This window comes from Lepidochelys olivacea (assembly GCF_965140295.1).
Source record: "Lepidochelys olivacea isolate rLepOli2 genome assembly, chromosome: 14".
In the NCBI taxonomy this organism is placed as follows: domain Eukaryota; kingdom Metazoa; phylum Chordata; order Testudines; family Cheloniidae; genus Lepidochelys; species Lepidochelys olivacea.
Genome location: NC_140424.1, coordinates 5431377 through 5456718, shown reverse-complemented (window position 1 = coordinate 5456718; position 25342 = coordinate 5431377).

The window sequence follows — 25342 nt, the reverse complement described above, 5'->3', positions numbered from 1 at the left end:
ACCCAATGAAATTAATAGGCACCAGTTTAAAAACTAACATAAAGAACTATTTCTTCACATAATGCACAGTCATCATGTGGAACTCATTCCCAGGAGATTTTGTGAAGGCCAAAAATATAATTGGGTTAAAAAAGGAATTAGATAATTCATAGAGGATAGGTCCATCAATCGGTATTAGCCAAGGTGGTCAGAGACATAACCCCATGCTTTGGATGTCCCTAAACGTCCAACTGCCAGAAGCTGGGACTGGAGGACATAGATGGATCACTCGATAATTGCCTTATTCTGTGCTTTCCCTTTGGAGCATCTGGCAGCAGCAGCCACCACTGGGAGACAGGATATTGGGCTAGATGGACCATTGTTCTGATCCAGTATAGTCATCTTACGTTCTTATGCTTTGAGGTACAAAGAATCCATAGATGGCAGACTTTACCCTGGGAAGCAGTGACTCTGAAAAAGATTTGGGGATCATGGCGGATAATCAGCTGAACATGAGCTGCCAGTGTGACACTGTGGCCAAAAATGCTAATGTGATCCTGAGATGCATAAACATGGGAATCTCAAGCAGGAGTAGAGAGATTATTTTACTTCTGTGTTTGGCACTGGTGTGATCACTGCTGGAATACTTTGTCCAGTTCTGGTGTCCACAATTCAAGAAGGATGTTGATACATTGGAGAGGGTTCAGAGAAGAGCCATGAGAATGATTAAAGGATTAGAAAACGTGCCTTCCAATGATGTTTCCAAGGAGCTCAATCTATTCAGTTTAACAAAGAAGATTAAGGGGTGATTTGATCAGTCTATAAGTATCTATAAGGGGAACAAATATTTAATAATGGGCTCTTCACTATAGCAGACAAAGGTATAACACATTCCAATGACTGGAAGTTGAAGCTAGTCAAATAAGGTCTAATTTTTTCACAGTGAGAGTAATTAATCTCCTGAACAATTTATCAAGGGTTGTGGTGGATTCTCCATCACTGACAATTTTTTAAATCATCATTGGATGTTTTTCTAAAAGATCTGCTCTAGGAATTATTGTGGGGAAGTTCTATGGCCTGTTTTATAAGGAGGTCAGACTAGATAATCACAATTGTCCTTCTGGCCTTGGAATCTATGAAACCGCAGGTGAAAGGCTTGTTGGTGAGACAGAAGCACAGTAGCAAGTTATCTTACCTATTGCCCTGCTGGACTATGATTAAGGAGATGCCATGTTAATTCGTATGTTTGAAGCCAAATGATAACGAGAAAAGCAACATGAGAATGCTCAATGCTGTTTTTCACGTAGATGGGAATGGTGCCGATGCATTCCCGCACTGAACCATGTGCTCCCTTATCTCTCCCACTGTCTTCTGCTGGAGCCCCATAACACTGCCCTGAGTGAAAAGCAACACCACTTGAAAAAAACAAAAGCAAACAAAAGCCCCCCCTCACAACAATAGTCTGTCAGGCATGATTTAGTGTGCTAGTATTCACTGGGCAAGCTTCACTGAACAATCTGAATCCTTGGGTTTGCACCCGGGTTGGCTTTCCTACCACTCAGCAAAGAGACAAGTAGATGGGCAGTAAATAAATTACAATGTCTTTTGTGCCATTGTACGGAAGCCTCTCTCTGGGGAGGCTGAATAAATGATGTGTGAAATGTGATATGAAATCAATTTCTTCTCTCATTGGAGTTAGGTGGAGAATGGGAAAACTCACTTTGTAATGGTGGCGGGGAGGCAATTATTGTGATTGGTTAAAAGATTAAACTGTCTCCCCTCTGGAATTTCCCAATTGCTAGCCTCTCTCTTCTTCTCTATGTAGTTTTTGATATACATGGTTACTGTAACAAATCAATTCCCACCTAAGCTGTCACTATTGTACATGATTGGAGCTCCCAGCAACATTTGGGATATAAACCAGATCCTCCTCCTCTTCCAGAAGCACAACCCTCTAGCACAGACTTGCATTTTCCAGGGTTTCCCAACTTTTCCATTTCTTAAGAAAATGACCCGCTCAAGGACCCACCTGTAGTTTATGGAGCCTGTTGCTCAGTACCCTGCTGCTTGGTTCTCAAAAGGGTCTATGCTGTGAGGCACCAGGAAGGGCTACTGGTGGAAGGATCACCTTTTCAGAACCACTGATGTCTACCAATCAAGAATAAATAAAGTGGGAATAGGAGGCCATATCACCCTATCGTGTAAATCCACATGGATCCATTAAAGTCAATGGAACAGCATGAATTGACACTTTCTGAGGATCTGGCCCAGAACTTTTATATGAACGTTTAAAGTTTGCTTTTCCTTCTGGTTCTGTAGATTATCCATTCAACCTATGTATGATGTGAAATATATGAGAGACCTATATTTGCAGCTATAAACATATTATAAACAGGATGAATAGATAATCTGCGGAAACAAAACATCAAACTTTGAATGTGCCACAGCAAAAAATGTCTATTGCTTGTATGTTTCTGTGATATCCTTGAGATAAATTGAAGACCCATATAGTAAACAAATTTATCAGGCACTGCCTCAGTTACCCTTTGCCCCCTAATCTCCCTCTCCCAGGATTTATTGTAGTATTCCCAATCCCTGAACAGCTTCAAACAGCTGGAATATTTTTGTTGTTAAATCAACCTGCCACAATAAATATTTCCTCTTTCTACTGAGAATTTTTGAATTTCCTTCTTTCACCACACACAAGAAACAGAACAAAACAAAACTAAAACTCATTACCTTTCCAAGGCACAGAATAGTTAAGATTCAATCCAGCACCAGAGCCAGATTTTCAAGTCTGAGACTTCTCACAAGAGCAGAGGTATCAAACTCACTGACCAAGCCAAATTTCATTTGGGGTAAGTATGTTCTGCTTGTCTATCCCGCTCCTGCAGTCTCCGATTTTAACTTCACTTACTGTCCTAGACCATTGTATTATTGTTCAATGCTAAACAGCTGCCATTTTTCTGTTCAAAGGGGCTGCAGTTCATCAGTGATTCTTCTATACTCTGCATACCTTACGCACCATAGGAAGGTCATGAGACTTAATTATTAAGGCCAGATTCACCAGTACAGTTGGGCTGTTTTGCACCACTCTGGCAATGCAAAACTGCCATTAACTCGGCTTAAGCGGCTCTTTTGTGTAACTGGGGAGTTATGCAAAGCAGCCAGATGCTACTAACCCAGAATCTGGCCCTAGATGTCCATAAAGTGTATTGCTTTGAGATCATCAGCTACAAAGCATTATAAAGTACAGAGACCTACTACTGCTCTCTAATTTAGCATATTTCTTGTCTTGTTCACCAACACACTGCAAATGTGAAGATACATGAATGGAAAGACCTTAGAACATAAAGTTCAGTGAAGCTAGCTACTATGCTTCTTAATTTGGATAGGACACTGCTTGATCTCAAAAGTGCAATGTAAATACAAACAAGCTACTGCAAACCTCATGGGGCTACCAGCTTTTAGCAAATAATTTTTTGTTTACCATCTTCCTTTATCTTCCTTCAAGCACTATTGCTTTAGTGTGCTTCTATCATCAATTCAGACCAAACTTGTCAAACACCTGAGATCCTGGTGTGGTTACTGATGGCACAAAACACTGCAAAGACCTTTGGTAGATTACAGCGTGGCTCAGCAATGTGAATAATTTGGGGTGTTATACTGCCTCTGCAAACTATAGCAGCCTGCTAAAGGCAGTTGTCTTTCCACTCAGCACTTTGCTAGCTCTCTCAACACCTGGAACAGATTAGCTGGGCCCTGCAATGTTGTTAAATAAAATACTCACAAAGAAAATACAATTATTGCTAAAGTGAAAACATACCGCATGGGATTATTAAAAAAGCAAGATGTTTTATATTTTAAGGATGTTCTGCTTTTTTTTCTTTTTCCCCCCACTTCATGCTGCAAAAGATTGGCACCAAGACATTACAAACCTAATGTTAAACTTTTCCATCTGATCTCACTATCTCACATAACGTTCACACAGCATAATCGTGTCATCTTCTTGGGGGACTAGACTGGATTCTCTCAACCTCAGCTGAGCACTTCTTGGACGTAGGGTTGGGTGCAACAGGGAGTTGGTTATGACTCCCTGATTTAGCTCCAGCCAGCTCCAGAAAAAGTGATTGTGGCTGGTAGCCTGCTGTAACATTTGCCACTGGCCCCTCCTCCGCCAACATGCTCCCTATGATGCGGAGAGGTGCCACTCTATACCGCAGACAGATCTCCTACATAAGGGGAACTCTCACCTTGCCATTTCTGGCCATCTACCTTGTGCCATCTCAGCAGCACAAAGTAGACATAATGGGCCAGGGAATCCAGCCTGCATATTTCTCCTTGACACTTTGTTTCCCATCTTTCATGATCTGTGGATCTAAATGACTGAGCTGATTCAAATAATTATCAGTAAAAGAGGACTGAATGCGTTTTTTTTTATTTTATTTTTTTTTAAGTGGGTGAGTTCCACATCTTGTAAAGAGTCAGATAGACTTGTTTGAAAGTGTGGGTTTTCCAGGGTAGCCACAGTAAATGTGATTGCAGTCTCCTTTTCAATTTGTTGGCTTTACTATAGCACCATCTCCAGACACATTAATTTAGGGCTCAATCCTGCAAGGTATTGAGCACTATGGACCTGATCCAGAGAAACACTTAAGCACGTGCTTAAAGTTAAGGATGTGAGTAGTCCCAATACAATCAATGCTTAACCTCATGTATGTGCTTAAGTGGTTAGCTCGATTGGGTTAGAGCATTCAGCACCTTGCAGGATCAAACTCTGCAAGGTAGGTAAAAAATGAATTTCACTTATGGAAATGTCTAAGTATAGGAGATGTGAAGCACACGCTCTTAATGTTAGAGATCACCTATGAGTAGCCCTCCACATCTTTTCACTATTCATCATTCTAAACTGCTCCATTGATAAAGGACAATTGTTTGGATGCTTTCCCTGTAAATTCTGATTTTCTACTGAGGCTATACAAAAAATTCAGCTCCTGGGAAACCTTATTTTTTAACTGCCTATAAAATACTTGGGGAATCCTGACAGATGATTGGCTTATGGACAGAACTCCTATGATGCCCGGCACCAGAAATCCTGATGATTTTTCACCATAATGTCATTTCCAGCTGTCTAACCTCTAGAAATCAGAACTTCTGGGAATAATATTACAGTAGATATACAGCAGAACAAATCTGCAATGAACATAGATGTGGGGGAAAGTCACTTGCCCTATCTCTCCCCTTTACCTGGTCTGAAATGGTCCAGTTACTAGACTGAAAGTGGTAAACCCATAATAATAAACAGGATGTGTCCATTTCAACTGGTTTTTGTTTCACCCCTGTGGAAAATTCTTACTACAAGTTAAAGAAAGCCTCCCACACACTACATTGTAGAAAATTATAGTAAGTAGAGAAGGAAAGAAACCCTAAGGTCACTCCAGCTTAGGTACTTGCTAACACATCATTGATATTATATGTTAGTGGTTTACTAGCCTAATTTAGAACTTCTCAATTTTAAAATGAAAAACAAACAAAAACATAATTAAAAGTTAAAACATTTCCATTGATTTATAAGAGGATCCTGATTACCTTCAAAACAATTGTCTGACCAAGCCCTTTGGAAGAAGAAAAACAGCATGTTCATGGAATCACCAGGGTGTTTTTCCTGTGACGACACCTTGGGTACTTATATATATATAACTTTTGCTTAAAATTTTGATATTTCTTGTACTAAGAAAAAAATTAAAGGCTGGGGTTTGTCCGGCATGGAAGCAGGAATGTATGTGCCTTAAATTCTGAATGGTGGAACACTCTCTAGAAAATCAAATATTAAGGAAAGTATGTGCCATGGCAAAAATAATAAACAGTGATATAAAACTTCTGACCACAATTTGTATTAAAAGAATTTTGTTCAGACTTGTTAAGTGTAAGGCAGAGAGTTAAATTAAACTGTATTACTTTTGATAGAATCCCTGACTTTTTATTAAAAACAAAACTCCCCAAAACACGATTCTTTTTTGGGGTCTCATAATAATGGTGAACCAGGTACTTGTTTATATAAAGATTACATTGGGTAACTATAGACAACAACTTTGCTAAGAAATAATTCCAGTACATGACATTCTGGCAAGGAACAAAACTTTGGTATAATGCAGTAGCTTCTAAAAAGCAATGTCATGACACTAACAGCACAGCTGTTTCGTTTCCTCGATTGGTTGAAGTATAGCAGCATTCATAGGTCCCAGTGAAGTTTAGCATCCCATTACACTAAGCACTCTACAGGTATGACAATTTCCTAAACTCCTGTGCTGTTACGTGGCCAAATCCAGCAGTCCTGACTCAGGTTTATCTCTAATTGTGGTCAATGGTATTTTAGTCTCCTAGTTACTCTTCTATTCTAGAATTCTGTTTAGCATAGTGGCCCTTACCCATCACAGAGGGGCCTATCATTAAGTTGGATAAAGACCTGGATATAAGAGGGAAAGGATAAACCAGTGGTTAAGGCACTATTCTAGGACTTGGGATACCTGGGTAAAATTCTGTGTTCTTGCACAGACTTCCAGTGTGACCTTGGGAAAGTCATTTAGCTTCTCTGTGCCTCAGTTTCCTATCTGTATATTGGGATGTTAGCAGTGCCCAGCTTTGCATTGGTCTCGTGAGGTACTCTGATAAAGAGTGTTATATAAGTACTTAAGATAAACAGACTTTCTAATGGGAAGCCACACAGCTAAAATCCCATCAAAACCTCTGAAAAACTTTCCAGTCGGATGATGTTCAAATAAAAAGTTTGTTGAACGAGGCAAAATTTTATACTGAGAGGATGACATGGCCAAGAAGCCACTGGTACCTTAAAAGTAACTGAAAACAAGATTATCCAGCCAATGTAAATTATACTGGCGCAGTCAGTGTTTTTAAAATTTTAGAGACACTTGGAATGCAAGGGGAAAAAACCCCAAACTTCCAAGTGTCAACCATTGCGTACACTATGTACACTTCAGGAGGAAACTTGGTTATGAGCAAATATTTTAATACAAATCAAATGCCTCCCAGGAACAGGCAGCTGGGAAGGCGGGAAGAGATTAATATTGGGAGCTTTAGAACTTCCCAAACTCATTCCATAGCTCCTTGATTGAAGGCATTAACTTTTATTTTATTAACTTTTTAATGCCCTTCTAAAGTCCAAGGAGCTCTCTCGGAATCGCTCCCCCCACCCTCAGTAGGATTGCCCTGGGGATGTTGCTCCTCGTAGGTTTCAGCAGCAGCTGGCTGTGATTAGAAGGATTGTGAGGATCAGTGCTTGATTAACTTTCAGCTGCTATTGGTTTGCCCAAGTTCCTGCAACAGAATTAATCTTTTGGTTCGGCTAAATGTTGGGCCCTAATGGATAACAGACTTTTTGAGCCCACCCAGACTACAAAGCTCTAGGACTCCCTTTTTAACACATTAAGGCTCTGATGCTGTTATCCTTTCAAAGGTGAAATTTGCATGGAAGCAAAAGGGTGTTTTGCCTATTTCAGAACTACAGGGTCAGCCAGTATAACTGTAAACATTCAGTCCCATTGACCTGTCTTTCAATCTATCATCTATCTATCTTTCATCATACTTACCTTTCTTTCACTTTTATATGCAGACAGACAATTTTATTGTAACCCAAAGGAGTTAAACTCCACCTTCAGTTATGCATGAGCCACTCCCATTAAGGCCAATGAACCTGTGCTTAAGTGATGTGTTTGTATAGGGATGTCTTTAAGTACCTGCTTAAGGTTAGGCATACATGCTTTGCTGAATTGGCGCCTTTGTGAGGGACAAAGGCCGGATCCAAAGCCACTGAAATTGAGAGTCTTTCCAGTCATTTCCATGAGTTTTGGATCAGGCTCCAGAAGAACAAGGAATAGGATCTCCAGTGTTCAGGTTTTCTGAGTGGAGAATGCTGGCTGCTGGTAAGAGGAGAAAGCTCACTCATTCCTCATGTGATCATGGTGCTCTGGTTTGCCAACCACAGGTCTAGAACTGGATGGAAGTATTTATTACATCCTGTGGCTATCATCTCAAGATTCCAACTGGGACTTTAGAACAAACCCAGAAGATACTGACCCTATGAGAATCCCTCCCAGGTGGCAGATTGCGCCCAGGTCTCACTGGGATAGGACTTCAGGAGCTCCGTATTGGGTTATCTCTCACCTACTGTCATCTTTCACACCAGAGCAAACTGGGTGGAAAAATGCTACCAAATCAGAACAGCAGCATTTCACATTTGCTTTGCACTTGCGTAAAATGAAAACATAGAAAGCAGGGCCATGGAGAATCAGGCCCTGGGAGTGTCAACAATACTGTGTGACTGTGATGCTGTTTCCAGGCAGTACCTGGGGTTGTGAGGCATTCTGCTACCACCTGCCCTTAGCATGAGGAAGTCTTGCTTGTGCCTGCTGTGGAATAGCTCCCTGACTCCACCAGCCTCAGGCTACACAACACACTGCATGCCAGGTCTCCACAGGTCTTGCTCTCTCTACACAAGTCAGCCATAGACACACACCAACCCTCCAGTCCTCTAAGTGTCCCCCTGGAGTGCCCAGTCCCTGTTCCACTTACCACACATAGAAATCTCATATTTGCTGCTCCTAAAGGAATAATACATACTGTACCAGCTTACTAGGATCACTGCTCCACTTAACACACAGCACTTACATAAATATTTATACTGAAGACAAGAATAAGTTTATTATCAGAGCACAGCGATTCAAATGACAGAAAGTAAGGACATCAGAAACAAATGGTTACACGTAAAACAAAATCAGACCCTGCTTTCTAGAGTCTAAACTTAACTCACAGGACATTCCCTGTCCCTCACAGGATAGCTTAACCCAAGCCCTTTTCCAGCCAGGCTCTCCCTTTAATAAGATCATACCCACTGGCAGCTTGACTTCTCAGACTGAAAGATGTCAGGTATCCCTACATCCCCGGAAATACAAGACCAAGCCTTTGTTCTTCACCTGAAAACAGGGCCCTCCTTCCTCACCTCCCTCCTTTCTTTCAATTTTCTTCTAAAGTCTCTGCAACCTCTTCATTGTGATTTGCTTCAGTATGAAAATAGATTTCTGTTGTGAGAAAACACAATACACAATGATCCACCATGGTGATCTCCTGTCTGGAGATGTTTGACTCCAGGAACTGTACCTCTGAGTGACTTGTCTTTAACTAAAAGGCCTAAAGAATAAAATTGTCAACATATATACATAACTCCTCACATATTTTCCATCCTTTCAAATACTATAATGGCCAGTGTGACATGGGCTTTCATTAGAGACATTACATAATAGTCTTTTGGAGAACCCAGGAGATTACTGTACCCCTAGGTACCCGTTTGCCCTCTACCAGTTGGCATCAAGAGATCTTTGGGTAAAAGTGACTACTGAGAGAGGGTCGAAGTTATCAATAGAGCTGATAGAAAAGTACATCCTTTCTGAGTCTGAATGCTTAGATTTAAGTTGACCTCAGTAACCAGGGCTGTAACAGTGCAGAAATGTTTTATTTTAAAGACATGCCTTAAAAACTGGGAAAAACAACATTTTAATTACCTTCTTTTAAAAGTTCTAATCACAGAGCCAAAACCTGAGATCCTTGAAAGTGCAGTTGTTTCCCTTTAATTTGTTTTCTTAAACTTCAGTACTGTTTTTCCCTTATAAACGTACAGATTTAGAGTTTAATTGTCCAGTGCCCTGCATCTTGTCTCCATTTATATCAGTGAAACATGACTGGAAAGGAGTGTAAAATGCTACAGCCTGTGTAAGTGAGAGGAGAATTTTGATGTTATGAGCATTACACTCACTTTGCACAGCTATAAATGGCCACACAAGGTGCAAAGCTGCGGAGCTTCAAGCCCTAAAAATTTGATCCTGTGCTTTCCCTTCTGTTGAAACTCTGATCAAGGACAGTGGGATTTTTGACTTAAGTAAAGAGTGCATGATTAGATCAAACTCATGGCAACAATCTAGATATTGGGCCAAATCCTGCTTACCTTACTCACAGGAGAAGCAATGCAGCTAACGCAGTGGAACTGCTCATGTAAGTAGAGACTTGGTGCACTATCAAAAACCTTTCAATGTCACGTGATCGTGCACAAACCCGCAATCAGAGGCAACCCTACAAAAACGAAGCAGCATGTACAAGATCAAAACTACCATAATGAATCAATGTGTACTGTCCAGTGCTTAGGTGCAACTCTACAATAGCTATTATCTTCATTCATTGTTCACAAGCAACCTTACAATAAATGAATGTGTGCTTACACTATTGAACAAACATTCTTTTTACGAGAACATTCTTAATTTTAAACTTTCATGGATGGTTTTTAAACAGCAAGTTTAAAAATTAAATTAAATTAAATAAAAATGACCAAAAAGAAAATAAGGAAACTTTACTGTGCCTTTTAAATATTCTGGGCTAAATTATGCTTGGACTTAAATGTTTGAACCCCAAATGAAGACCGTAGATGTTTCAAAAATATATCCCAGGGCAAAGTTTGTCCCAGCAATTGCATTAAGACTTTATTCTTGCAGTTAGTTTACCATGAAACAATTTTGCTTTATTTTTGAGTCATTAGTGTGAGATTGTCACTGGAAGGATACAGTCTTGGTTTAAAAAATACCAAAACACAACACTCTAGATGTCTCCCAGTCTCCAGTGTTTGTTCTGATAAATCAGGTTTGAAGATTTTACGGGGTATGGAAATTCACTACTTACAATATGGCTATAATACATGATCATGGATGATTTAACAAATTACATAATCCAAGAGACTCGGCTGCATATTGGATGAATAGAAGTCTCTGTTTCTCTGAATTAAAAGAAAGAAAGAGAGGAAGAGAAAATGGGGGGAGGACAAAAAGAGGGTTTCTTCTCATATCATTGTCTCTACACCCAACACAAGTTTTATTTCTAATGGAGGAATTAAGATTGAGGCATACCAGAAAAACACAAAACTATGCAAAGGCAGTTAAGTTATTTTACTTATAGACTAATAGAAAGTGACAGGCCAAGCCTTGCTGTGTAACTCCTCACCATGCTTTGCATTATTGTCCTGATTAGATTTGGCTCCCTTTTCAAGTAGTCAGCCTTTGACAAGTTTGACTGCATCTCTGTTAGCATCGGAAAGACCAAATTCCTGGAGCTTCTGAATTCATAAAGAGGCCGAGTACCTCGGAAGTTTAAAAATTGTATTGACCGCCACAACTTATACTATAAATTATGTGTGTATAGTTTTCAGAGTAACAGCCGTGTTAGTCCGTATTCGCAAAAAGAAAAGGAGTACTTGTGGCACCTTAGAGACTAACCAATTTATTTGAGCATAGGCTTTGAGTTGTAGCTCACGAAAGCTTATGCTCAAATAAATTGGTTAGTCTCTAAGGTGCCACAAGTACTCCTTTTCTTTTTGTGTGTATAGTATGCACCCTGGTTCAAGCACACATTTTTGGCTTCAGTACTTGCTTGGTAGGAAAAAAACAATTCCCTCTATTACACAAATAGGGTGAAATTCTCTAGCCTGTGTTATGCAGGTCAGGGAGACTGCATGATCACAGTGGTCCCTTCTGGCCTTGCAATTTAGAACATAAGAACGGCCATACTGGGTCAAACCACTGGTCCATCTAGCCCATCTAGCTTTCTGACAGTGGCCAATGCCAGGTGCTTCAGAGGGAACGAACAGAACAGACAATCATCAAGTGATCCACCCCCTATTGTCCACTCCCAGTTTCTGACAGTCAGAGGCTAGGAATACTCGGAGCATGGGGTTGCAACCCTGCCCATGCTGGCTAATAGCCATTGATGGACCTATCCTTCATAAACTTATCTAATTCTTTTTTAAACCTTGTTATAGTTTTAGCCTTCACAACATCCCCTGGCAAAGAGTTCCACAGGTTGACTGTGCATTGTGTGAAGAAGTACTTCCTTTTGTGTGTTTTAAATCTGCTGCCTATTAATTTCACTGATTGACCCCTAGTTCTTGTGTTATGTGAAGGAGTAAATAACATTCACTTTCTCCACACCTGTCAAGAGTTTATAGGCCTCTATAATATTCTCCTTTAGTCGTCTCTTTTCTAAGATGAAAAGTCCCAGTCTTTTTAATCTCTTCTCATACGGAAGCAGTTCCATACCCTTTATATGTTTTGTTGCCCTTCTCTGTAGCTTTTCCAATTCCAATATATCTTTTTTGAGATGGAGCGACCAGAACTGCAGGCAGTATTCAAGATGTGGGTGTACCATGGATATATATAGAGACCATATGATATTTTCTATCTTATTATCTAATCCTTTCCTAATGGTTTCTAACATTCTGTTCGCTTTTTTGACTGCCACTGCACATTGAGCGGATGTTTTCAGAGAACTATTCACAAGGACTCCAAGATCTCTTTACTGAGTGGCTGTCACGGAGTCCCTGGGCGATGCTCTGGAACTGCTCCCCATGAAGCCAGTCAGGACTCTGGGGCAGTCGCCTTTCTGTGAGCAGCCTGTCTTCAGGACACACAGCTCACACAGCTTCCACCTTCCTGGGTCTGACCTCGGAGCATTCAGCATCCTCTGCCCCTCCGTGCGCTTCCCCCCAGCAAGTCCGCTCAGGCGGGCTCCTGGGGAAGCCAGAGGGTCCTGCACCCCAACTTCGCAGTCAGACGTGACTCTCAGCCAGCCAGTAAAACAGAAGGTTTATTAGACGACAGGAACATGGTCTAACACAGAGCTTGTAGGTGCAGAGAACGGGACCCCTCAGCTGGGTCCATTTTGGGGGGCAGTGAGCCAGACAACCACGTCTGCACTTCACTCCATGTCCCAGCCAGCCCCAAACTGAAAACCCCCTCCAGCCCCTCCTCCTCTGGGCTTTGTTCCTTTCCCGGGCCAGGTGGTCACCTGATTCCTTTGTTCTCCAACCCTTCAGCTCTCACCTTGCAGGGGGGGAAGGGCCCAGGCCATCAGTTGCCAGGAAACAGGGTGTCGGCCATCCTCTGTGTCCAGACCCCTGCACACACCTGCCCTCTAGGGCTCTGCAATGATCATACACCCTTATTCCACCCCCTAGATACTTAAGAACTGCCTAGAGGAAACTGAGGCACCCCCACACTATTCAGAGGAAACATTAAGAACAGTCCCACTTCGTCACAGTGGCAACAGCTAACGTAGATCCCATCATTTTGTATGGATAGTTGGGATGATGTTTTCCAGTGTGCATTGCTTTGCATTTATCAACACTGAATTTCATCTGCCATTTTGTTGCCCGGTCACCAACGGTGCTGGAAGTAGGAGTGATGCCAGACCCCCTGGCCTGAAGTGCTTTCCTGTATATACATGGTTGACAGTTTGTTTCATTCGTTCTCAGCGTCCACAGTATAAAAATCGTTCCAGCACCTCTACCCGTCACCCAGTTTTGTAAGATCCCTTTGTGACTCTTCACAATCTGCTTCAGACTTAACTATGTTGAGTAATTTTATATCATCTGCACATTTTGCCACTTCACAATTTACCCCTTTTTTGAGATTATTTATAAATATGTTAAATAGCACTGGTCCCAGCATAGACCCCTATTTACCTCTCCCATGCTGACCATTTATTCCTACCAAAACTGACCATTTATTCCTACCCTCTTTGTTTCTTATCTTTTAACCAGTTACTGATCCATGAGAGGACCTTCCCTCTTACCCCATGACTTACCAACACACATGCATGAAAGTATGTTGCTATGTTCTGTACAGGTGTGCTCAAGTACAAATGACACCAACACAACCACAAAAGAAAAAGCCAGGAAATCACTAGTTTAGCCTTCATCCAAACGCTTTCAAACTACACCCATCACTTGGCCTTTTCCATGTTATCATTCAAAGGACATGATGGGGACAGCTGCCTGTGCTTTACCTGTTGGGCGGATTGACAGTCTGCAGATTTTAGAGAGTATTAATTCAGCACCTTTTCACCAGTCCTGAATTCACTTTCAACTATAAAAGGTTGAAATTGTGGGGAGTGGGGGGCTTGCTTGCCAGAGTTCAAACCTCTGGCAAACATCTTGTTGCAGCCCTCTCTGTATGGGCCACTGGTGGCATATGGTGCATATCTCCTATGCAGAGCTAGCTCAAGAGTTAAAAACAAACTTCACCTTTTGGAATGTACCCAGCAGATGAAAACAAATTAACTTTTTTTTTTTTGGTATATTTTAATCCAATGTCTGTTTTAACGTCCCGTTTTACAGTTTTTCATGATACATTCCTTGGGTTGCCACCTCTCTATTCCAAGTCAGTTTCTTCATTAATCATAGCCCTGGCACTTTGCTTATATGTTTCCAAACGCACAGAACCCTCTTCTCTGCTTGTAGCCCCACTTGTTGCAACAAACACATGGGAAACTTGTTTGCTTTGCATGTCAGACATTGTTAGTGTTTGATTTGGTGGCCTCTCGTGCAAAGTACAACATGGTCAGGCTCAGGTTTCCATTCCGTCATGGAAGTGACAACATACCATTTAATTTAAATGACTGCCTGGTGTGTCTGGAGATTTACAGATATTTGCTTCTGTTGCATTCTGATTCATGATTATTCCCTGCTTTTATGGAGAATATATCGGCACACATATGAGACCGGCCAAACTACTCCAAAGGAATATCTTTTTGCACTTCAAAACTGAGCAAACCTAAGCATTGCTGTTGACTTGGATAGCAGATATGGAGCATAAGATAAATATTACACAAACATTATCTTGTTTCTGCCTAAGTCACTGTTACCAGTGGCAATATTTTTCATAAGGGAATGTTATTGGAAGCCATAGGTCTGCATGGGTACAGCTGCGAGGATAATAACTTATCCCAGATACACAGGCTGAGGTAGCCTAAAACGTATCCTTAATTCACCCCATGTATTGTGGGTCACATATCCAGTGTGGAACAATGCTTACCCCTCTGAGGCTGCTTGGTAAGTGGCCAGGAAAATAACAATACATAGGTATAACAAAGCAAGTCTGATGTAGTACTTCAATTTCCACTCTGAATAATTGCTGGCACGGCATGCTGTGTGCTACCTTAATGATATGGTAATGCAGCTTTATTTTTTTTCCAGAATTAATGTGTATTATTTAATGGTAAATATTAATTTGGGAACTTTAATGTAGATATTCCTTATTTTAGAAGAGATTTTTCACCAGATATGCCATATCGTCTATGCAGTAAGCACTTAGGAACACCTAAATCCTTATATTATTTAGCTGTATGTGCACTTTGAGTCTGCCTTCCAAGAATCATTGTGAGATTCTCATTGGTGGCGCCATACACATGTTAAACCATGTTGTTTTGGAACCAAATGACTCAATAGTTCACGATAGTTTCATTTGTTTGTTTTTTTCACATTACTCAACCCACTAGTCCACTCTACAGACTTGTGGAATGTAAAAGTCATTTAAGACAATAAGGGTCATTAGAAGAGGCCAAACGGCTTCTGGGACTGCTATATTCTCTCCTCCTATTTTATATGCTTGTGACTTTAATATGGTGCATATCTCCTTTCCAGGGCTAGTTCAAGGGTTAAAAACAAACTGGAATGCAATTCCAGTGGAATTCCTCCACACACACACACCCGCCCCAAAAAGGAGTCTTCAAGACTGCTTTCTGTGATGCCTATCGCTAATGCTGCAGAAGAAGACTGAAAACACATGCACACAAATAGAATCAATACTGCAATGCTGAATCTTGGAAAGAGGGATGGAGAAGTAACCTTATTTAACCCTGTAGTGATCAGCTGACGCCCTGAAGCGTGAGACTGGATTATTTTTATTTTGGCTTGTCCTAACCACATATGTGGTTTAAAATCTATGAAACTCACACATGACCGCTCAAGGGTTAAGACCCCAAATGCAGAGCTGCTCAGCATTGTTCATTTGGGGGGGAAAATATGAAAATGGCCTTAAGAAAACAAAATAAAACAAAACAAAAAAATCAAATCAACCAAACAAACAAAACCTGTACATTTCACATTTTTCTTTAAATTCAGTATATCGTGTTTCTGAACAGCAAAAATGGCTACTGCATGGTACATTTACAGTCCACCAGCTCAACTGGTTGTCATCCACTGCTCCCTCTTCTATTCCAGAAGAGAGTTGTTTAGAACAATAAATTCAATGGCACTCAAAACACCATCCATCTATTTAACAAGTCTGAACAGAACTAGTATCACTAGGCATCGCTGTAGTTCTGCAGAATTAACATTATGAATTGCCTTCCTGCCTGAACTCTGAAATGCAAAATGCTTTAACATGCAAAGACAGCTATGCCAGGCTTACTGGCTCTAAATGAAGCTGTGGTGTTTAGTTCAGCTTGATTTCCATCCTACTTCTGGCGTATCTATCAGCCAGACTCCATGCAATCTAATTTATGTCTCAACATGGGCACCAGCACTGTGGACTGTTTGTTGTCACATTTATTAGGGTAAATTTTATATAAAGCAATTGGTGGAGTTTAATCACCAAACATAAGAAATATTGGAAACACAGATTCAGAAATGTGCTTCTTTGACTCTTCAAGGTTTTCAACAAGACAGAAAGTAATTTAAACTTGGTGCTGCTTCAAAAATTCTACGAAGTCTCTTAAAGCTACACCCTCAGGAGGCTACTGCTAATGGTCACCACTGGAGTCAGTGGATATTGACCCCAGCCATGAGAGAAGGCCAGCCATGTTGTAGCCCTGTCCAAGTCCAACTGTATGTCTTGTGATTGGAACCAGGAAATAAAAAGTGGTCCCTTACCAGCACTTCTGTGTGCAACACCTTACTCCAGCTACCACCAGTCAAGTTTACTCATATTGTAGGAAATTCATTCAAAGGGCAAGCTCTCAGCACCACTTTGTCACATGGGGAGTCAGCGTGGGTCAACACTGGTGGAGGACCCACACTGTGTTGTCTCCATGGGCTGCCACGTTTTCTGTGCATAATGAGTACAGACAGGCTTCAGCTGCTCTTCCAACATACAGACTGAAGCATTTGCTACAGTGATGGGAACAGAGGGAACTCTGGATTTATGCTGGTGAAGTGAATCTTGGCCAGGGTTGCCGTCTGGGGCTCAGAACAAGGATCGATACACACACAATCCCAGGATGACAATAGTACCGAGATGGAATTGCAGTACATTTTGAAATGAGTCTCTAAATAACATTGACAGGTTTCAGAGTAACAGCCGTGTTAGTCTGTATTCGCAAAAAGAAAAGGAGGACTTGTGGCACCTTAGAGACTAACCAATTTATTTGAGCATGAGCTTTCGTGAGCTACAGCTTCGGAGCTGTAGCTCACGAAAGCTCATGCTCAAATAAATTGGTTAGTCTCTAAGGTGCCACAAATCCTCCTTTTCTTTTTGTAAATAACATCGATTGAGCCTGCGGGTGCCAGAGGTGACTGCTGGGTCCTTGACTGGAGCTGGCTAGAAACTTCCTTCTTGGCAAGAAACTAGGAAGATGATTATATAACAGTGCCTGCAGTGAGCATGGGACAGTGTCAAATTAGACTTTGGATCAGGGTTATGTGAGCTCTAAGTGATGCTTGGACTTCTGCTGTCCCTCTGCAAAGAGATGAACTTCACTGTCCGGGAATAGTCCCTCTGAACATGAACAGGGGTGGCTGAGCTTCAGATTCACTGTGAACTAGGGACAAGTGGAGCCAAATGCTAGACTTTGTAGAAAATCTGAGCTGGAGTTAGATTTATAACTAGAAATCCTGTTCTCAGCAAACTGAAGAACGGCAGCTGGGTCTCCCGCAGGTAGCTTTCCAGAAGAGCTTCAGATATGAACTATAAATTCTGCCTTGGCACCAGATTTTGCATTTTTGTGAAGTGAAACACAAAACAAAACACCAGTTGCCTGGCTAATCTTAAATCATGAAGGGCTCAGATGAACCTCACAATTTTCTGAAGACTACAATGACAATTATATTCTATTTCTAACTGAGCTCAGCACTTACATTTAGCAAATGTGCAGGGAAACCTGAGATATACCATATCAGTTAAACCCTTAGAAATTGGGAGGTAATGAAATTAAAACTAACAGAAAAATTTCACAAAAAGAAAAGGAGTACTTGTGGCACCTTAGAGACTAACCAATTTATTTGAGCATGAGCTTTCGTGAGCTACAGCTCACTTCATCTAACTATAAAAATCAGTCCAATGTGTTGATAATGTTGTTAAAATATGATGGAGCATTGGGTTGATTCACTCCATTGCTATGCTCAACAGATATTTTGGATCCTTTACAAGTCTGTGTGTTTTTCATATTTCTTTTTTAGTAAGAGAATGATACATTGGACATTATATTGTTGCAGATTGATTCAATGCATTCTGAGTAAAATTTTCGAAAGTGTCTAAGTGATTTAGGTGCCTAAAACTCATGTACTTTCATTGGGATGTAGGCTTCAAAGGTCTGGTCTACACTAAAAAGTTAGGTGGAAGTTAAGCTGCCTTAAGTTGACCTGTTAATGTATATGTCTACACTATTGGGTCCTTTATGCCGACCGTTAGTCACCTCTAATATCAACTTCTCACCCACTGTGAGAGGTGTAGTGCTTCGTTTGATTTTCATGGGTTGACTGCGAGGTAGTGCAGATGCAGCATTATGTAATTCAACTTAATTGGCCTCCAGGTGGTGTCCCACAATGCTCATATGTGACCGCTCTGGAGATCATTCTCAACTCTGCTGCACTGCAGGCAGGTACAGGAAACAGCCCCTCCCCTGATAAAGCCCCGGGAATTTTTGATTTCCCATTTCCTGTTTCATCAGCATTGGGAGCACAGCTGATCATGGAGACTACATGCCCCAAATGCATTCTAGCCTGGTCTGCATGGGAGGTAGGGGATCTCATCGCTGTATGGGGAGAAGAGTGTTATGGTTTTCACCTCGTGTAATAAGGGTTTTTTGTTTTTTTTAATGAAAACGGCCTTGCTATGGAAACATTTTATTCATGTACAATGGCTTCTTTATTTTTTCCCATGACTGACAGCTGGAAATGTGTCCTTTGGTATGTCATCAACACCTGAAAGCAAGCTTTTGCTGATTAGAAGGAGGAGAAAGAGAACATGGGAGGACATGTTCACTGAGATAATGAATGCCTCTGGAACAGCTGACACAGAGCTGAGAGCGTGGAGGATTTCACTGTCTGAGAAGTTAGACATGGACATGGAGAGCAGGAAAGCTTCCAATAAGCAAGAGTGTGTGGTGCAGGATGGGATGCTTTGGATTATGAGGGGCCATGCAGACATGTTGAGGCATCTGGTTGAACTGTAGGAATAGAAGCAGGAGGGTAGAGTCCCTTTGCAGACAAAGGAGGGTAGAGTCCCTGGTAGACAGCCAGCCAGCATCGCCTGGTGCAGAATCACCCTCCCACAAGCATTCCCTGAGGCATGGGTGAAAAGTCCATTATCCCTTTCACTTAACTCAGGGGGAGGGTACAAGGAACAGAAGGAGCCCATTCACAGACCTTTGATGGTCTGGAATGCAGTGTTATGTTACACCGTGAAAATGTTTCTCCCGTTCCAACATTATAACCCTTTTCCCCAAGGTTACCTTTTTTTCCTGTCCTCCCTCTTTACTTATGTTTGTTAAATAAAGTAAATGGATTCAAGAAATAAATGTTCTTTATTGAGTAGAAGCAGCGGTCTTGGACAGGGTGTTGGCTTTACAGGGACAGCTTACATTACGGTAACTCATTATTGAAACAGCTTTTCAAAGCCTTGCAGCTACACTGCACCCCTTGCTGTGCTCTTCTTCTTGCCCTGGTGTCTGGCTGCTCAAAAATGGCTGCCATGTGATCTGTCTCAACTGCCCACCCCTGCGGAAAATTTTCCCTCTTTTTTCACAGATATTATGGAGCACAAAGCAGGCAGCTATAACCATGGGGATGTTCTCTTCACAAAGGTCCAACCTTGTTAGTAAACTTCTCCAGCACCCTTTCAAATGACCAAAGGCACATTCAATCACCATTCTGCACTTGCCGAGCCTCTAGTTGAACCATTCCTTACTGCTGTCCAGACGTCCAGTGTAAGGCTTCATGAGCCATGGGATCAAGGGGTAGGCTGGGTCCTCCAAGGTAACTATAGGCATCTCAACATTGTCATTGCTCATTTTGTGGTCCGGAAAGAAAGTCCCAGATTGCAGCCTTTTGAACAGACCCGAGTTCCTAAAGATGTGCACGTCATGAACCTTTCCCGACCATCCTATGTTGATGTTGGTGAAATGCCCCCTGTGATCCACCAGCACTTGCAACACCATTGAAAAGTATCCTTTTTGGTTTATGTACTCTTTGGCAAGGTGGTCTATTGCCCAGATGGGGATATGCATGCCATCTATCACCCCACCACAATTAGGGAACCCCATCATGGCAAAACCATCCACTATGTCCTGCACATTTCCGAGACTAACTACTGTTCATAGCAGAAGTCGATTAATGACCCTGCACACCTGGAGCACAGCAGCTCCCACAGTTGATTTACTTACTCCAAATTGATTCCCCACTGACAGGTACTGTCTCCCTTTGCAAGCTTCCAGATAGCGATCGCCACTCGCTTCTCCACTGTCAGAGCAGCTCTCGTTTTTGTGTTGCTGAACTGCAGGGCCGGGGAACGCTCCACACAAAGTTCCTGGAAGGTGGCCTTCCACATGGAAAGTTCTGCAGCCACTGCTCATCATCCCAGACCTGCAAAACGATGCGGTCCCACCAGTCAGTGCGTGTTTCATGCGACCAGAAACGGCGCTCCACAGAGTGCTGCTGCTCTGTGACTGCCCGCAGCAACTGTGAATTGTTTTTTTTTCAATGACTTGCAGGAGGGCTGCTTGCAGGACATCGCTATGTTCTGCGTGGCGGACCCTACTTTGGCTCTGGAAGTATTGCAGGAGAAGGCGTGAGGTGTTTCAGATGCTCACAGCAAGAGTGCACAACTGAGCTGGCTCCATGCTTCTGGGGTTATTGAGTACGCGCAGCAGTTTTAAGGCATGAAAGCCACTGGATTGTTTGCCGTTGATATGAGGGAGGGAGCACAATGCATTATGGGATGCCGATGCAACCTTCCCATTCTCTCCGGCGACAGTGTTTTGGTCCTATGAGGCATCGCACAAACTTCCCCAAAACACTGCAGCAAGTTGCAGTGTGGGATAACTACCCACAATGCACTCCTTTGTGCATCGCTGCCAGCACTGTTAGTGAGGATGCACTCCATCGAGACAATGAGCATGGTGTGGCCACGGACAATTGACTTAATTAATTAGGAGGCTCGATGTCGAATTAGATAAAGTGAACTTCATTTTGTTGTGTAGACAAGCCCTAATCACATACAGTCTGTCTATAGTTCAAAGAAAAACCCATGGCACCAAGTTTCAGCGCCTGGGTCAATTGACTACAGCTTGCAGGGCTCAGGCTGCGGGGCTAAAAATAGCAGTGTGACATTCCTGCTCAGGGTGGAGCCCAAGCTCTGAGACTCTCCCCCATTGCTGGGTTTCAGAGCCCAGGCTCCAGCCCAAGTGGGAGTGTCTATGGTGTTATTTTTCTCCCCACAGCCCAAGCCCCATGAGCCCGAGTCAGTTGACCCTGGCTCTGAGACTCGGTGTTGCAGGGTTTTCTTTGCAGGGTAGACATACCTTTTTGAAAATTTTATGCTTTTTTTTCATTCACATTGTGCGGTGGGGGGAGGGGTTATTTTCAAAACTGTCTAAGGGATTTAGGCATATAAGTCCCACTGAAAGTCCATGGAACAAGCCTTACTTGCCTTACTTCTGCAAGTGGTCCCAGTGAATTAAGTTCTGATACTCGTGTGAGTACAGCTGCAAAGCAAGCAGGTTAAGCATTTAAACATACCCACCTTTACAAGAATAAAACCTTAGCAAAAGATCTTTGTTAAAGACTTCATGTCTTGCAGCAGCTAAAGGAAGTGTTATCACAGAAAGGATAAGTTGGGGCAGAATTATGCCCCCTGATGTCGTTCAGTACTCCAAGAACTAACCAAAATCAGTGGGAGTGTTTGCCTTTAAAAAAGAAAGATCACTGACAGGAAATGCTCCTTCATCACAAGAAACAGAACCAAGTGTAAACCTAATGAAGTCAGATTGTTCGACTTCCATGGGCTGCACAGATGTAACAGAGCAGAGTTTGACCCAGTAGTTTTGAAAACCCCGGACAGCTGTATGTGGTATATGGTTTCAGAAGGCAAAAAAAAAGAACTCCATTCTGAAATGTAACTGTAGTCATGGCATGAGGTATAGATTGGTTAGTGTCATGTGCACTAACTTGTGATTAGGTAAGTAATCTCTTGGGGACTGCACTGCTTTGCAATATGTCCTTGGCTAATGGGAAGTTGTATGTATGGTTTCTTTTAAACTGTAACAGGAAGCGTGGCAGGGGCAGGGCTGGGGGAAGGACTGATGCAGAAGCTCTATGGTGAAACATAGTGAGGGAGGAATTCTTTTTTCCTTATTCTCACAAAGTTCTCTGTTCGATGTTAAAACAAACCTCTGTCTGTGATTCTTTTCCATTTTAACATAATTGCTAGCACCTTTCCTTTGTCCTAATCACAGATGCATCACATCCCAGAATTTATTGACTACCCAAAATATCACAGAATTGAGCAGTTTCATTTTCACTTAGCAATGTCACCAATTTCTATAGGGTTGCCTGGATATAAGTGAGGGCAGACTTTGGCTCACTGTAGCTAATAGATGTATGCAGGTTTGCACCCTTATTTCCCAAATCATCCGTTCTCCAAAAATATGAGACACCACCATCAATTTCTGACCCCGAATCCAGTCCCAAAAAATAATCAAATATTTTGAGTTCCTGTTTTAGGGTGTTAGGAGGCTTATTCCTTCACCCACTTACTTCCCTGGTCCTTCTCACATGAACAGAGAGCAACAATACCTGAAGTCCAAAGGTGCAAACAATTCAATGTTTATTGGGGTGAACTTCCAGCAAGCATGTTTCTAGTTTCCTTCCTTAATGTTCCCCTTCCCAGCTCTAACACCACAGAGTCTTACACCTGTGTCCTTTCCCATTCCTGCCCTTAGCCAAACATGATTCCAATTTCCCCACCCCATTCCCTGTTCCCATTTCCCCCCCACACACACCCCCACACTTCCTGATTGACTGCAGACTATATAGTAAAACTTGAGTTCTGCTTAGCTATACCTTAACCAATCCTTTTACTGAAATTTAACTAATCAATCCTAACATATTGTAACATGATTATGTAACCAATTATATCCCACCACCTTAATTAGTTTACACCCAGCAAAATTAATTATACAGCAGACAGAAACAATCACAGAACCAGACACAGATTATACCGACAAACAATAGGGAAATGGGGACTACAGTGATAGACCAAACACAGAAATGAGGATTTCACATCCCAGCTTTTGATAAGTGAGTTCTTGCCAGACAGGATACTGTCAAACTAAGTTTCCTTTTACATCTTCTAGACACTTCTCTTTCTCTGGAGGCAATAAGCATTATCAGGACAGGATTGTATTCATAACAGCCCAATAGCACCTTATTTCAACGGGAGGGGTTTGGAATGTGAGAAGGTGACCCAGTCGCTTCCAAGCTTATGGCTGCCTCTGCTGCTTAGCCAAAGGCCTTAGCCTAAGAACAGGGCCTCAGACTATCACAGTAAGAGAAGGCCCTTACACGGGCAGACAGTGACTTTGTTTCTTTCTTTTATACCTCTATAACTAGCCAAGTGATAAGAATACACCTAAATTCTTAGAGTACAGGCCTTTACAGACAGGCCGAAATATCTATATCCTAACATAGGGTACATTTTTTCTCATAAAAATGTGTCAATGTCTGAACCACATTTAGGAATTGTATGTCATCTTGGGCCTGCCAACTAAAAACACAACTTTTGTGTCTTTATATGAAGGCACTTCACCATTTAAAAATAAATATTTAAATACAACCTCATAGGGAAAAATATTCCTGTGTTTAGATGAGATACTCTGGAAAATTTAAGGCTGGTGCTTAGAAAGCATGTGGTAGTCTTACATTTTCCTTTTCTTAACTTGACTAATCATCTTCAAACTACAAAATTCAGGTCAGATGAAAAAAATAGGTTAGTTGATAATATTTATAACAGACTTCTTCGTTACTTTTAATTTGTAAATTTACTCAAGGGAATAGAATTTTCCCTTGTAATCTGTTCTACAATCATGCTACCCAAAATCTTCACTTGCTCTGTGAACAGAACTCGCACTGACAAAATTAGAATAGGGAAAATAGATTAGAAAAAATGGGAGAATTTTGCCCTGTGTGCTTCACAACAGCTAGTACCTCATTTCTGATGTTTTTGGCTATTGGATTTAAGAATTGTTTGACTTTTCCTTCTACAGCGACAAAGATATAATGAAAGAAAGAAAGTTGAGGACTGGATACAATTTCTGGAATTTATCTTTCAACATGAATAGTCGCAGTGACTATGAATCTGCTCATGTGTGTCAGATCTGCTAGTCTGAATAGGTTTCTAGACTCAGGCCTTCTGGCAGTCAATGTTATAACTATTCTGTTATAGTCATCACAACTAGCTGAGGAAAAGCCAGTTGAACTGCAGTGTGGTCCATTAGATACAGTGCTAGCTTGGGATGCAGGAAAACTAGGTTATATTCTTGACTGCTATTATCTTGTAAGGTAATTGTAGAAAAGTCATGTAGTCTCTCTGACTTCAGTTAACCCCATCTGAAAAATGAGAATCAGCGTTTCTGTAAAGCTCTGTGAGATCTCTAGATGAAGAGCTCTGTATAAGAACTCTTACTCATTTTTAATAACAATTATAAACATAAAACCCTAGTTGATTATTCGAAATTTCTGCAAATGTGGTTTCGGGGCTACTTAACAAAAATAGGTTTCAGAGTAACAGCCGTGTTAGTCTGTATTCACAAAAAGAAAAGGAGTACTTGTGGCACCTTAGAGACTAACCAATTTATTTGAGCATGAGCTTTCGTGAGCTACAGCTCACTTCATCAGATGCATATTGTGGAAACTGCAGAAGACATTATATACACAGAGACCATGAAACAATACCTCCTCCCACCCCACTTTCCTGCTGGTAATAGCTTATCTAAAGTGATCACTCTCCTTACAATGTGTATGATAATCAAGTTGGGCCATTTCCAGCACAAATCCAGGTTTTCTCACCCCCCCACCCCAAAACACACACACACAAACTCACTCTCCTGCTGGTAATAGCTTATCCAAAGTGGATTTGTGCTGGAAATGGCCCAACTTGATTATCATACACGTTGTAAGGAGAAAAGGAGTACTTGTGGCACCTTAGAGACTAACCAATTTATTTGAGCATACGCTTTCGTGAGCTACAGCTCACTTCAC